Source organism: Protopterus annectens, chromosome 3.part1 (genome assembly GCF_019279795.1).
Source record: "Protopterus annectens isolate FY-2018-M chromosome 3.part1, PAN1.0, whole genome shotgun sequence".
Lineage (NCBI taxonomy): Eukaryota > Metazoa > Chordata > Ceratodontiformes > Protopteridae > Protopterus > Protopterus annectens.
The window spans coordinates 104,498,427-104,513,529 of record NC_056732.1 but is presented as its reverse complement, the minus strand read 5'-3'; the positions used below and the strand labels follow the sequence as shown (position 1 = coordinate 104,513,529).

Here is a 15,103-nt window from a genome sequence, read left to right as displayed (position 1 = left end):
CGGAATTATGTATACATTCTTCAGAAATGGTAGTAGAATAGTTTTTTTGTATATTATTTCCAAGAAGTCTGAACAACGTTTAGTCAAAATAATCCCCTTGCTGAGGAACAACAAACTGCAGCTGTTACATAGTGGCCATCTTCCCCAGAATTCTTTAGCAGTAACCAGTTTTCAGTTATCTTCTAGTCAGAAGTCAGTGATAGGACTAGTTAGACTGTAGTTGGTATTTTTCTGGAGAAAACTACATGTTCAGCAATTTTTAAGGCTAATCCTGTTTAACAGTTTGTACATTTATGTATGATAGTATACTTTCAAGTCCTATATTTACTTGTGTGTGTGTGTGTGTGTGTGTGTGTGTGTGTGTGTGTGTATATATATATATATGTATCCATATAATATTTATATAGTATATGTATGCTTTTATATAGATATACATACACACACACACACACACACACATATATATATATATATATATATATATATATATATACATACACATTTTCTTCTACCCATCTATATACCTACTAGAAGAATTGTAGTTCCTTCCATAACTTGCTGCACTGCCTGTGGGTACAAGGTACATAAATAATGGTTTATCTCCATTAACTATGCATTGCTTGATATCATTTGTATCTACATGATCTTTATTTTAGCAATCTGAATTCTCCTCTTCTCTAACAAAGTTGTGACTGAAAAAGAGTACTGGTGACATAGCTCACCTACCTTTTCACTCATTGTTCAAGTAAGAAGAGTAAACTCTGATGGTCTGCAATTGCTGCTGGTACAGAATTTCTACAACCTGATATACATTCTTTCTTTCTACATCGTGTTCCTTTAACATCGCTGTTCCCTTTCTTCTCATTTTTCAAATGTTGTTCAACTTAAATAACCTGAATTTGTTCTTCCCTAGATGCTGCATTTGTGTTTGACAGAGAATTTGCAGTCTTGACATGCATGATCTTTGCTGAGGTAAAAGTCCTATATCGTTATCTCAGATTTATTGCTGATAGTATTGGAATCCCCACAAAGCACACATCTCACTGCCAGTTGGTCCTCCTTCAAGTGCCCATCTAGTCTGCAGTGAAAACACATTCTTATTTTCCAAGCATAAAAACACTTCAGATGAGTTTTACCAAAAAATGAGGTCTAGCAAATAACACTGTTATTTTTCATTAAATATTAACATAGTTTTATGTTTCTGCTTCAGTGCATCAAACACAGGAAAGTGTTTATCTGACAAAAAGCTAGAAGGTAGCCCCTTTAATCAGTTGTTGTATCTTTCGGCTTTTCCCTGTTAGGGGTCGCCACAGCGGAACTCCGGTCCGCTAATGATTGGCAGTAGATTTTTACGTACCGACTTGCCAGGCCTGACGCACAACCTTCAACGAAGGTACGCCCATTCACGCATGTCTCCACACAGAAGACGCTTTAGCTGCGAATCGAACAGGACAGCGTCTTACTGTGATGCGACAACGCTACCGCAGCACCACCACCACAGCATCGTACAGTTGCAAATAATAAATAAGCAGTCACATGTATAATAGTTGGTTGTGTAATCCCTGTGACCTTAATAGATACCTTTTCTTTAGAAACAGATCTTATTGTCCCATATTTTCTCCAAAATATCTCAGACTCTGCTTAATGTGTAAGCTGATTTTGCTTGTTTCTGTGTAACAGTACACGAATATTCATTAGGCTAAATAAAGCCCCCCTGAATTTACCACCACTGCTGTGTCAGTACATGGCCTTGAAAGACTGTCTTGCAAGTTAGGTTATATTTTTACAGCATATTGCCATTTGTGAAACTTAACATCTTCAGTTTTTGTAGAATCAGTTTTAACAAGTCTTTGTTTATACAACTTCAGAAACAACCTTTTCTAGCAGCTACTTTTCCTTTATCCCATCAGTTCATTTTCTCCACCTTGCATTACAAAATACTGTCTGTGCAGTGCTGTCTACTTCCTGTTCTCCTAATTATGCATATAACTTTCCACAATCAAAAAAACATCTAGCTTTGTAAATGTTTTTCCTCAGTAGTAGCTGATGAGGACTTCAAGAGGACAAGATCAAGAATAATCTGTTCTCTAATGAGCTCTTTCACTGTTTGGTTCAGGGAGCTTATGATTATGAAATTGAGGGACTTTTGGGCATAGCCTACATCGAAGGTGTAAGCCTTCCCAGTTTATCAGTGGGTACTTAAAGTCACCTAAGCTGATGGAGTTTTTTGTATCTTTGAAGATCATCCAATATGTTTAAGAATCGGACATGTTTTTTAGGGGACATCAGGGGGTCCTATAACATGCTATGGTTTGATAATTTGTTTTATTTAGAGTGAGCTGAATCTCAGAAAGTCTGGTTTGTGGGTCTCTAGGAATCTGCCTTGCAGTAATGTGGTCTTGAAAAAATATGGATACTGTATTCCACTGCAGTTCCCATCTGATCCTAAAGCATGATAGGTGTGAAATTCTAGTACAGATGGGGTGCTTTCTGCATTTCAAGTAATAACAGGCTCACAAATCTTCTCCAAATGCAGGAGGGCTTCAAGGTCAGACAGTTTAATATTTAGACTGTTACCACTGAGCAGTGTCACTTTGATATTGTTTGGTGCTGGATTTGTTGTTGTTTTTTAGGTTGGAAGATCCATTTGCTGGACTTTGTCTTAAAAGACACTATGTGGGCAGCAATGGCTTTAGCCAGTATGCAGAAGCCCTGAAATGAGAGGTGGAGGCTGTTCTTGGTGCTGAAAGTATGGCTGTGCAGCAGCTCCTCTCACGCTGACGCATACTGGATTCCCCGTGAATGACATCAGTCTCATCTCACGCTGACGCATACTGGATTCCCCGTGAATGACATCAGTTACTTAGCCAGTTGTTGAAATCAGTCATCCTTTGTTTGTATCACTGCATCATTCTTGGAGAAAGAAGGATTCCACTCAATACCAGAGTCTCTCTGCAGTTATGACATACATGGAGAGTTTGGAAATGTCTCTTTGCATATCCTTCTGGTTTTGCACACTGCATCATTTACACCCACATGGATCACCTTGTCATAGTCATATTTGTTTGTCTTAATGGTCTTTAGAGCCCTTGAAGTGGCAGAGATCTTGGCACCTTATGTTTGTCCAACCTTTTGGGAACAGCGTCGGTGTGTTTTATTGTGAAGTCACCCGTAACCAGTACATTTTATATTTCTAGTTGGTTTAAGAATAGTAAGTATGAGACAAGTTTTTTTTTTTCTTGATGATTCTTAGGATAGATGTGGCAGTATTTGTTGTAGTATTTAATGCTGAAGTCTAGTCTAGTTAGATCTTGGAGGCATAGGCAATGACGTTATTACAGCCTTAGCTTACAATAATTTTCCATGCATTTCTGTGGAGTTCAGTTAAGGTGTGTGGTGCTCACAGACTGCGTTCTTTTGTGAGAATGATTTCTCCATCTTAGTTAAATATTTGCATCTGTGACAGGTAGTTCACGATGGACTTAAGTAGTGCATTTTTTTGTGAGGATCAGGTAGTTGGCAACTTTGGGAAGAGATGATACTTGTTCCTCCACTTAGCCCAATAATGCGGAAAATTAGGGGTATAAGATTTATTTTTACTGCATTTGGTTTTCTGAAATGCACCTTTTCCTTAATAAATCATTTTGAGAACAGAATATTAAATGTCTCTTCCTTTAATAAATTCTTATGAATGCAGAGTATTGCCTTGAACAATCTTACTAAAACAGAGTTCTAATTTCCAGGCCAATTGCACTGGGGGTGCAGCTTGTCTCCCATTCTCGTCATGTTTTTCATGAACAGAATGTTAAGGTGCAGCCAAGTTCTGGAATCCAATTTGAGGATGCAAAGGTTGTATCATTCTTGTTTGCAGATGATTTCTTCTTAGATCAAATAATTGATATTTCCAACCCAAACTGGAGTAGCTCATTGCTAAATGTGAACAAAAATAAGATAAATTATCACACTTAATTCAGTTCTGTCCTGGAAAAGAGTGTGTTGCTGTTTGTAGATGAGGGAGGAGCAGCTTCCTGTGTTGCAGCAATTTAAGTTAGGTTAGCATTTGTTTATGAATAATGGAGGAGAGGATCAGGTGATTGTTGGATGAGTACAGTACTGCAGACGTTGTATTGGATTCTGATGGCAAAGTGAGAACTGAGTCAAAGGACACAACTGTCACTTTCCTGATCAGTTTATGGCTGCATCCTCACCTGTGGTCTTGAGTGTTAAGTAGTGCCCAGAAAGATGACGCCCTGGATAACTAACTAGGATGAGACAAAGGAGGTGGCTGCCCTAGATGCTGGCTGTTAGGAGGGTATGATCAGCAGTGAGGAACTGAAACACTGACATTGGCAATTGCTGGTATTATTCAGTAATGGTATTGCTATGCATCCAGATTAACAGTTGTAGCTGTTTAAATGAATGCAAGTAGGCACACCAGAATATCAGAGGAGCTTTTTTTTTTTTTTTTTTTTTTTTTTTTGCTCCTTAGTTTTGACTTCTGGGGGTAACAGTGTAGGGGACTATGATCATATGAATTTCCCTAGCTACTGTTTTGTAATCAGCATAAGTGATGCTCCCATGAAAGGTAATTGGGGTCACTCTCCATGACGCAGTGCAGAGCTCAGAGAACCAGAAGGATATTAGAACACACATACGGCTCCTCTGGATGGAAAGAAATCAGTTGAGGTGGTTTGGGCACCTTGTAGGGTTGCTATCCTGGTTACCTCCATTGAAAGACAGAGAAGATACAACCCATCATTTGCACTGAAAGGTATAGAAGGCATGACCTACTGACTGAAGGCACCAGATGTAATGAGGTTATAGGTTTGAGATTGCATAGCAATAACAGGATCCCACAGGATAGGTTGGATACTGTTGGTGAGGATAAGGAAGCCTATTGTACATTGCGTAGCTTGCTACTGCTGCAACACTCACCAAGATGAGTGGTTTAGAAAGTGGATGAAACTTAAACTGCATTACTAAACCGAGAAGAAAGCTGACTTGCATTTTTGAAACTTTACACTAATCACTTTGTGTTGACATTGCTTTTGTGTATTGTAAACTGAATTAACAGTATCACTTGTTCTCTGAAGGAGCTGATGGAGCTTTACTTCTGTCTTATAAAAGCAGTGAGGGCCTTACAAGACCATACTAGTCAACAAAATACTGTAAATAAATAAATCTGCTAACATTTATTTGTCTTCTGGCTACCGTTCTTTGTAGAGTCAATAATCTCTATGTTAATATGCTTAAAGTGCATAAAGATTGGAATGGCTATCTGTAGATGAGTATAGTAAATTCAACCAATCTATAACCTTCTGCCATGCTGTTTCATAAAAAATATATTGTTAACATTTTTGCTCAGTGTTTTGCATTGTTGGTGCATTAGATATTACACCATGAAGTTCATGTCATTATTATATGTTTTTATATGTTTATATTTTTGGAGCTTTTCTCTGCCGGTCTCTGCTGAAAAAGGGTATTCTACCCAGTCAGACTAACCTGGTCAACAAATGTCAAATAAAATAAATAAATGTCTTCTCACTCCTCTATATAGTTCTCATTTAACCCAGCTTTTATAACAAGCTTTATAATAATTTCTTAACCATAACAGTTCATATGTTTCTGAACATCATATTCTTCAAGCATTATGTCAACAGTACTTTCCTCTGTGCCTATAATTCTAATTTTTGCATTTCCTTTGTGTTGTCTGGCTTTAATATTACATGCACTCCTGAATAGCATCCCCTAATTTTAATCAAATGTGATTTTTGTTATTTCTGTGGACTCCCTTATTAATGAAACTTTTTTTCTGTAATTTTGACGCACTGGCAATGTTGGCGTATTACTGTGGTAGTGTGCCACTTGTTACATCATCTTGTGGCAGGCACATTAGGAGATGTCAGAAATCCTGTAGTCGTTGTTTGTGAAAAGACACTGGCTGTCAGGTAGCTGGTTCCACTATCCATTTTCAAAGAAAGAAATGTTCACAGATATGAACACTACAGAAACCAAACAGTCAAAATCAAAGTTGTTTAATCTCATAAGCTGCATGGGGATTGATGTCTGTAACCCTTTTCTTTCAGGAGCAGAGGGAAGGCAATATCAATGTGACATTATTGGTGATGTCTTCCCAGAAAATTCTTAAGTTACTCTACAGAGAAAAACAAGAGTAACTATATAAAAGTATTGATCATGAGATTAGGTATGTTGACAAAGTTGACTCATTATATGTTATAGGACAGGGAAAATATAGACCCACATTAGACATTTAAGTGGAAAAGTGGATGATGTGTAACCAGTGATTTAAGAACTACTTTAACACCTTGCATTAGTTTTTCAAAATAAGAAAATTAAAAATGCATGCCATCAGGACTTGATAACTACTCAGAGTGCTACAAAATGGATAGTATGTCAGCAAGCGAAACAGAGGAAATGCTGTCATGAAACCCAGAGTATTTCCTCTAAACTTGGGCAGAAAGAACCTTAAGGGTGGAGAGGGGTTTTAGGGCATCGCATTTGCTGTTTCCTCTTAGAGTCAATGTGGTGATTGTGCGAATAGGATAGAAACTGGCAAGGATATCCTATTTACACAAAGGTATAGCGGTATGCCCTTCTGTCAAAAGAACTGAAGAAAATGTGGAAATTCACATTTTGTGGAGAATACAGAGCAACTGGACATATGTAGAGTATAAATGGACGCAGCTGTTAATGGTAGAAGGGGAATCTTATAGCTGCACAGTGGAGTGGGACTAAATGGAAATCATATGTCTGCTTTTCCCATATTCTTATGAGTATCACAACTGAGTAACTTTTATTTTTGCTTTTCATTGAAATTCTGTTTCATTTCCCTGAGATACAGTAATCACAAAATTGATTCCAGTGCTTTGAGGAAGGGGGCGGGGACACTAGCATTGGAGATATGGGAGGAGAAAAGCATATGGCTTTTTTATTGAATGCAGATTTCAGACATCTGATTTGAACTGAAAATTGCATTTGATAAAAGATCACGCAGTCAACCTACAGACAAGATGAATATTTGAAGAACTGGGAAAAGTTACAGAGGATACAGGTATTATAGAAAGACAACTATAAACATTTATAGTAAGTTAAAATGTGCTCTTTATCAAAAAGGACTGTTGCCTTATGAAAGATAACAGATTCACTAACTCAATATGATTTGCATGAAATGTATATTCTTTCTGAGTAAGCAATAAGCATGATAATATATGCCAGGAGATGCAGCTGTTATGTAGACTGAACAAGATGTCAGTTTTGCACTAGACAGGAAAATGACAGCATGTTTCTAGTCAACTCTGGTAACACAACATACTGTACTAATACTGTATAAAATTATAGCATGCAGAGTTGCATAATGTTTGTGCACAAGCTGAATATGAAACTTCTCTGTAACCTGTAATGTGTGGTCACAGTCACTCACTTAGCTTATTATTGCTGTTTGCTAATTTTAAGTACATTGTAGTATTGCATGACGGAGTCAGGAGGCTTTATTCTATTCAGAGGGTGGTAGGGTGATTTTGAGATGAGTCAGGCTGAAAAGGATAGAGAAAACAATGAATGTCACGTTGTGCAGCACCTTAAAACTGCATGATAAAAAGCAAATCTAATTGTTTGCGAGCCAGAGAAGACACTGTTTCTATTGTGCTTGGAGTTCAATAGTGCTGTTGAGACATGGGATCTTTGCTTTTATTTTATTCCATTTTAGACATAGAACCTTTGGTACAACAGTGCCTCACTGTAGCAAGAATGACAAAGAGCATTTATACATTTCTCAGACTGAGTTTTTTTTTTTTGTTTGCTTTTTTCCTGTAGTGGCTCGTCGTTACTTGAAATGCTTTGTTCCACTAGTCTAGAGATCCAGTTGGATAAACCAGGTAAGCTAACTTTTTTGCTAGACTCATTGTCAGTATCTGTGCCCAGAATATCAGTATGAATGTCTTAGAGACATAGTAATTAGTTATAGCTCACATTTCTGCCTGATAATTCTGCACAACAGAACAGTTTGCTGTTTAGGCTAGAATAGATTTGGTATTGATATGGAAATCAGTTTGGGATATTTTTGTTGCTTTTTTGCTTTTACCATTTGACTCAAGTGCAGTACTTGTTTAGGCAAATTGTAAGTATTGCATGCTGGAGTCAGGAGCTGAAGAAAATATAGTGCTGTAGAGTGGTAGAGACTAGGATTCTTATACCATTTTCTTTCATGGCATAGTCTGATTGCATATTCTGTGCAAGAAACAGATAGTTGAACACAAAAGGACTTAACCCATTGTAGATGAGAGATTGTATATACATACAAATACGTATGTGTGTGTGTGTGTGTGTGTGTGTGTATATATATATATATATATATATATATATATATATATATATATATACACACACACACACACTGAAGCAAGTTTAGAAAACTGTCAGCTAAGCAGAACAAGTAATTCACTGTGCATCGCACAAGTAATGGATGTATGTTTTGATTGTGCTGCATGCAGTTATCAGACAGGCAGGGCAGTGGAGGATTCCTGCTGAATCCAATAAATGTGAAGAGTCTGTGTGAAGAGTGGTAAGTTAACAGAATGTTGCATAAAGATCATACTTCAGTTATGCACAGTATGTGTCGTCTAGCTAGTGGTGGTTCAGTTCCAGGGACATGTTAGGGTGACATGAATAAGGAGAACTTTATGTACTTAGACACAAAGGGATAAAGCAGTGTAAAGCAGGAAGCATACCTTTTGTTAATTTTTTTGTATCAATCTTATTTTCCTGCAGAAGATTTCATATGTGTACAGCATTTACGTTTTCAGGTCATTGATAGTTTGTTATTTTCATATATCTTTCTCTTTTTATTTCTCCACTTCTCTGTACTTGTTATTCCAGATTGGACACTTGCAGCCAGTTTGGCTTTATTGTAAGCACTTCCCAGTGTGTGTATTTAAATATTCCTTCAGGTTGTGGGGTTCCTTATGTGTCCTGCATATGCTGATACACTTTTGGGAATAAAGTTTAACAGCAGTGCAGTAGCATAACCGAGAAATGGGGAACTTATGTAAACCATGAATCTTCTTGAATTTGCTGTTTCATCTGCTAACCAAAAATGTTGAACTAAAATACATCCCTGTTCCTTCTTTCCCTTTCAAAATGATATCAGCTTTGCAACTTGAATTTTCAGTCTGTTATACTCTGTAGCATTGCAGATTGCCAGGGGCAGTAGTGATTTTCTGCATACCGAGTCCACGATAGAAATTGTTATTCACCATTTTCAAAATAGCAGCCTCGTTTATAAAGAAACCACTTTAATCATCAGTAAATTCTAGTCCCTGATTAGCCCAGTACTGTGAATATTATAATGGGTTTATATAGCAGAACTCTACAGATATCACATAGAAGTGTTACATGTAAAATAAAACAGGAAGGCTTGTAATGACCCTTATGTATAGTACTCTAAAATATAAAGTATATGTATGCATTTTAAAGATGTGCATCCTATTTACCTGGGTACTATGTCCTGCAAAGTAATATTAGAATTTGTTTTCCTACGCTGTTTGCATTTACGTGGTTTGCATATGCCACCAATTCCTGACTCAACTATGCTTTAAATTCCTACAATAATGCTCTTTCTGCTGTTTTTATGAAGTGTGTTTAAGTCAGTTTCTACATGACCTTTTTACTGCTGATTGAATAGGTTCATAGGTTGGTACTAGGCTATCGCCCTTAGGGCCTATACAAGCCTAGCCATAACAATTCCCTGGCTATGAATGGTTAGATGTTTGATTTTTAAAATGACTTGATGTTTTATACTCTCAGTATGTTGATCAAGTATGCTTCCATCATGCACATATACATAATGGAGTTTTTTTTTTCAGTGTCTCCATGAAAAATGGGCCAAAACTTTGGACATCCCAGTATATATATATATATATATATATATATATATATATATATATATATATATATATTTATATATATAAAATTATGGCTATTTATATTCATGTGTAGTCTATGTGTGTACTTAGTAAATTGTTGTATGTCATCACATTCATATGTGAAAACTGATGTTGGACTAATTGTAGGAATACCCTTTAAAGGCTTTGACTTGTTATCAGTTAAAATATGAATGAATAAATTATTTAATTTTATGTACTTCAGCTTAAACATTGTTTAAGTAATAGCCGATGTATAGCCACTCTGCAGTCTAGCCAGTGAGTGAGCCAGTGTTTTGTGTTTATTTGTTACTTCCCAACAGATGACAAAATGAATAATGTGTTATAATATCCCTACAGGTGTAAATTTACAGCAGAGATTTGCCACTGTCATTTACAAACTTCAGTTATGTTTGCTGCAAATAGATTCAGCTGGTCCTGAGCACACTGAGCTGGAAATCATTCTAACTCTTTCAGATTTACTAGAATCAATTTCAGCTAAACCTCTGGGAGCATTAAACTTATAAACGATCATTTGCCTTCTTGGTGGTGTTACATTAAACAGGACCTCTTTTTACCACCAGGGCAAATACAGCTTGTCTGTTCCCAGTGCTATTAACCTAGCATTTAACCTTTTCTGACGTATCTGTATTTACTTCAGTAGGAATTACATCTCAGTCATTAAATGAATGTTATTAATTTGGCATAAAACAGTACAATAAAAGCAATGTGCTGTAATAAAACAAAAGCTGTGTTGAATGTCGTGGTGATACTTTGTTGCTCTCTTCAGAAAACGCTGAGATTTTTGAACTGAACTGCTATCAATATCACATTAAACTAGTTATTCATTTATTTACTTATGTACTTAACTTTTGTTAACCAGTGTGGAGCTCTGACCAAAGTGGACTAATTTAGGCTTAACCCAGGAATAATTATTCAAACAGCCCACAATACATAAAGTTACAAACTAGTTAAACAGAGGTAATACAATGGTCATTTGCAGAGCAATCTGTTTAGTACAGAACAATGCAGTGAGATTTGCTAACCGTGTTAATGTATTGATCCTCGTGGACCTTTTCTCAGAGTCAGCACTGGAGCACTGTCTGGTTAACTGACTTGCTCAGAGTCACACATTATTCAAATTGAGGCTGAGGGAATCAAACCCTAGACTTCAAGAAACAGCTTATTAACCTCTCGTAACCTTAATCTACTAATTAACTGCCAGACTACCTAAATTGCACATTTAGGAAGAACTAGTTGCACTTGTTTAAACCCTAGTGTAAGCAGATTACACCGTAATAACAGTCCAGTAACAGCCATATAACATAAAACCAAAACTTAAGTAGTAAAAAGGAAAAGACAAAGAAAAGAAACAAATTAACTACAGATACTTGCTATATATCCAAAAATATCATATGGCATCACAAGTAACAGAAGTAGATGCTCTGTTCTGTGTTACAGCAGGCAACATTAAGACATTGATTGGACTATATATTACTTGAAAATTAACTATTATTATTATAGCGAGGCATAAAGACCCCAGGTCCCAACTCCTGAAATGACTAGATGAGCTATCTGGCATGGGCTATTGCTAGGGAGTCCATTTAGGATGAACCAAGTTCTTATCTTTGTGGCTAGTGTTAGAGTCCATTTCATATATTCTAGCATTAATTGGGAGAACTCCCTACTTGGAGGGAAAGCATTTCACTTCTATGAACTGCTAATCACTTCCTTACCTTCTAGCATCATCAGCTCAAGCAAAGCTCCCTGTGGCTAATCATACAGAGATGGAAGAAAACCCAGGAGGAATAAGGATTTTGTGACATCTATCCTCCCCTGGCAAATCTTAATGCACCAACTTTATAACTCTTGTCTTGAGGTCATATAAATGTATGCAGTCCCAGAAGATATACTCCTAGTTTCCTAGTGAATTAATTTCACACCTCCAACAATATGATGGAGTGCCAGGAAACAACTGGACAATCCAGGATAGAGTATAGATGTTACTAGAAGAAGCATTGCCAGCCAAATAATCTGAATTTTCTGGATTTAATTGCATACTTTAGAGTCTGCAGCAGTGTGCTGATCTGCTGGTTGGTGGTGCCACCTTCACTGAGCACAGTGACATTGAGTTGAATTTGTCAGGCAGCAGATTCTCTAACTTAACAACCCCAGCTCCGTCGATCTTCCCCATGAAATACCTACTAGCATACCATCCCAACCATTAGCAGGGAGCAGGTCCTAGCAGCACATGCTAAAGCCAAAAACACAGCCTCAGTGGGCTTTGACAGTATCCAGAGATGCCTCCTAAACAGCTTGATACCTGACCTGTCAGGACCAATTAAGTCGCTTTTCAACTTACCTCAGAACAGGCTTTGTACCATGAGAATGGAAGACTGCAACAGTCACCCCACTTAACAAGGGTGGACCATCAACTGATCGGGGAGACTACATACCCATTAGTCAGACTTGTCTAATATGCAAAGGTATGGATTGAATTATCTTGAAAATGATCAACAAGAACTAACCAACCTTCAGACACTCGACTCAACCCAGTTTGGCTTTGTCAAGGAAAGATCATGCCTATTAACATGGTAGACTTCTTTGAGAAGGTCATTAAGGCAGTGGATGAGGGGAAAACGGAGCATACTGCCTACCTAGACCTGAGTAAGGCATTCAGTATACAATAATAACCCCCTACATAACTCACTGGATTGCCAGCTGGCTCACAGACAGAACCCAGAAAGTCAGGATTGATGAGACCACCTTCACTGAGACCAGTCACCAGCTGGGTGCTTCACGGCTTCATGCTGGGACTGCTGCTACTTGGCATGTACTTCACATAGGTAAAATCTAATGCCAAGGGCTTTTGGCTGACCAAGTTCACAGATGACTACAAATTGGGATCTACCATAGATTTCTCCATGACACAAACATCTCACAAGAGGGTGTAACACAGACAAATCACTGATGCTAAAGTCACAGATTAAAACTCAATACCAAGAAATGCATTATAGTGTCTTTTGGAAAAATGGCCACCAAGGTTAATTACTCCATTGATAAGACACCTGTAACTGTTGACCCAGTAGTCAGGGATCTTGGAACATATGTATATAGTAATCTGGCCTTTGACAATCTTGTGGCCAAAGTAGTAAGAAAATCATTCTGTGTCACCCAACTTACAAGTATGGCATGGTATCCAGGTCCAAGGGACTCACAGTGCCACTATGTTTGGCCTTTATCAGACCCATCATTGAGTATAATGCCCCCTTCAACAGTTACCTGACCAGATATATGCAACAGTTGGAATGCTCACAAACATTCCTTACCAGTGGAATCTAAGGTATAAATACATAGTCCTTTATGGATCTCCTTATAGCCCTATTTCAATACTTAATCTCCTACATGTTACTTAGAGGCGATCTATGCCTGGCATACAAAGCATCCTCATTTCCAGCTCTGATACACTTCTGCAAAATGAACAGCATCAGAACCATTAAATCCAAGGATTTAAATTTTGCTTGTGATCAAAATAGGACATGTTGGCAAGACAGGTATGTGTCTCAGAGGATCCCCATGCTCTGGAACAGGCTTCCATCCATGTGAAGCAGAGTCCATCCCTAACCGTATTTAAGCTTAACCTTGACCAATGGATGGAAAATTGCACATTCACTCTGGGTCTGGCTTCCATGTCTGTGACAGAGGCAGACAATAACTATGCTCAAACTAACATACAACCCTCCCACCCCCCCACCTCCCACACACATCACCTTTAAAAATGTACTAACGTACCCAATCCTAATAAATGCCCATGATACATTGGTTTCATGGTTAGGCTTCTAAAGGCCCTGGTGGTTATTAACCTAGTATATATGTACGAACTTATGAACCTAGAAGTATATTCAGTCATTAAAATCTTTGTTTAATTAAGAAGCACAAATTTCTGTTTAATTAAGCAGCACAAATTTCTGTTAATGTGCATGATGGTGAATTGTCATTCTGCTTAGATATGATTGTGATGAAAGGAGGTACAGCCAGCACAGCTAGCTGGAATTTTTTAAATAATTATATGTCATTTGTGAATATCAAACTGATTCATACATGATGCTGGTGTTACAAATGTATTAGAACTGTATGTCGTGTATATCAAACTGATTTGTACAAACGTTTGTGTTGAAAGGGTATTTGTAAAGTGCTTGTGTTTGAAATGTATGCACAGTCTGCCTTACTGGAGAGAATAGAAATGTACATACACTGTTGTAACTGTTTAAATACATATTTCTAACAAAGGAAACTGGAGGGTTAACCTCAGTCCAGCAAACTTTAGAAAAATATCTGAAATTAAATCACTTTATAGGCTAGGCCACAAAGATGCTATCTCACAGCTTTCAAGGCTGCCAGAGACACAAAAGTCTGTACTAGGAAGCTTTCTGTATGGTCTTTGGGGTTAACTAATTGCTAGTCTTGAAGTGTGGAGGAATGCAATTGTTTTATGACTTCCAGCACCTGCCAAAGATATGTGCAAAACCCCTTGTGTGTGTATTATTACAGGCAGGTGCTAAGTCCTGCCAGCTTCCAGCAATGGGTATTTTCCTTGGGAACTAGAAGTCAGATGACCAGAAATGATGTCATTCTGCAAGCTATGCCAGCAGTAATATTTTAGATATTATTATGAGAAGTCTCTTAGTGTGAGACAGAGTATTCTGTATTCTGTCTTGGGCCTGACAACAAGAAGAGAAACCATTCACCACATCATATACCTTGCTCTATTATGTAAGTTATTAGGGTATAGTAACTCTCAGATACAGTCAGGTATATAGTAAAGCTTAGTTTAGATATTGTTTTTCTTTATTTGCTGAGCCTGTCCTGCAGTGTTATTTTAAATATTCTTTGTAGTTTTGAACTCTGATGTCACTGTGAATATATACTTAGTATTTTATTTTTTTTATTATTTATTATTAAATATATTTAAACCTTTCATTGTGGCTGATCTTTGTAGAGATATTTAAGTTTTGAGAGTACTTGCATATTTATTTGGTGACATTGTGTGGGCCACACCTAATAGCCTTGCTCTTTGTCAAACTACCATATGTATTAGTATTAATATTACACAGTAAAATTGGGCACCCTTTGTTAAAGGCTTTAAAGTAGCTGTTGAGGGGTTA

General features: G+C 37.4%; 1 protein-coding gene across 2 annotated transcripts in view; it reads left to right on the top strand.

The window, feature by feature from the left end:
* The window catches only part of MAPRE2 (microtubule associated protein RP/EB family member 2), a 2,455,004-nt gene that overhangs the window by 333,527 nt on the left and 2,106,374 nt on the right, over positions 1-15,103 (top strand). For both annotated transcript variants that reach the window (XM_044066619.1, XM_044066620.1), the window contains exon 2: positions 7,834-7,895. The gene's annotated coding sequence lies outside the window, so the exon portion shown is untranslated. The remainder of the gene's footprint in view (positions 1-7,833; positions 7,896-15,103) is intronic.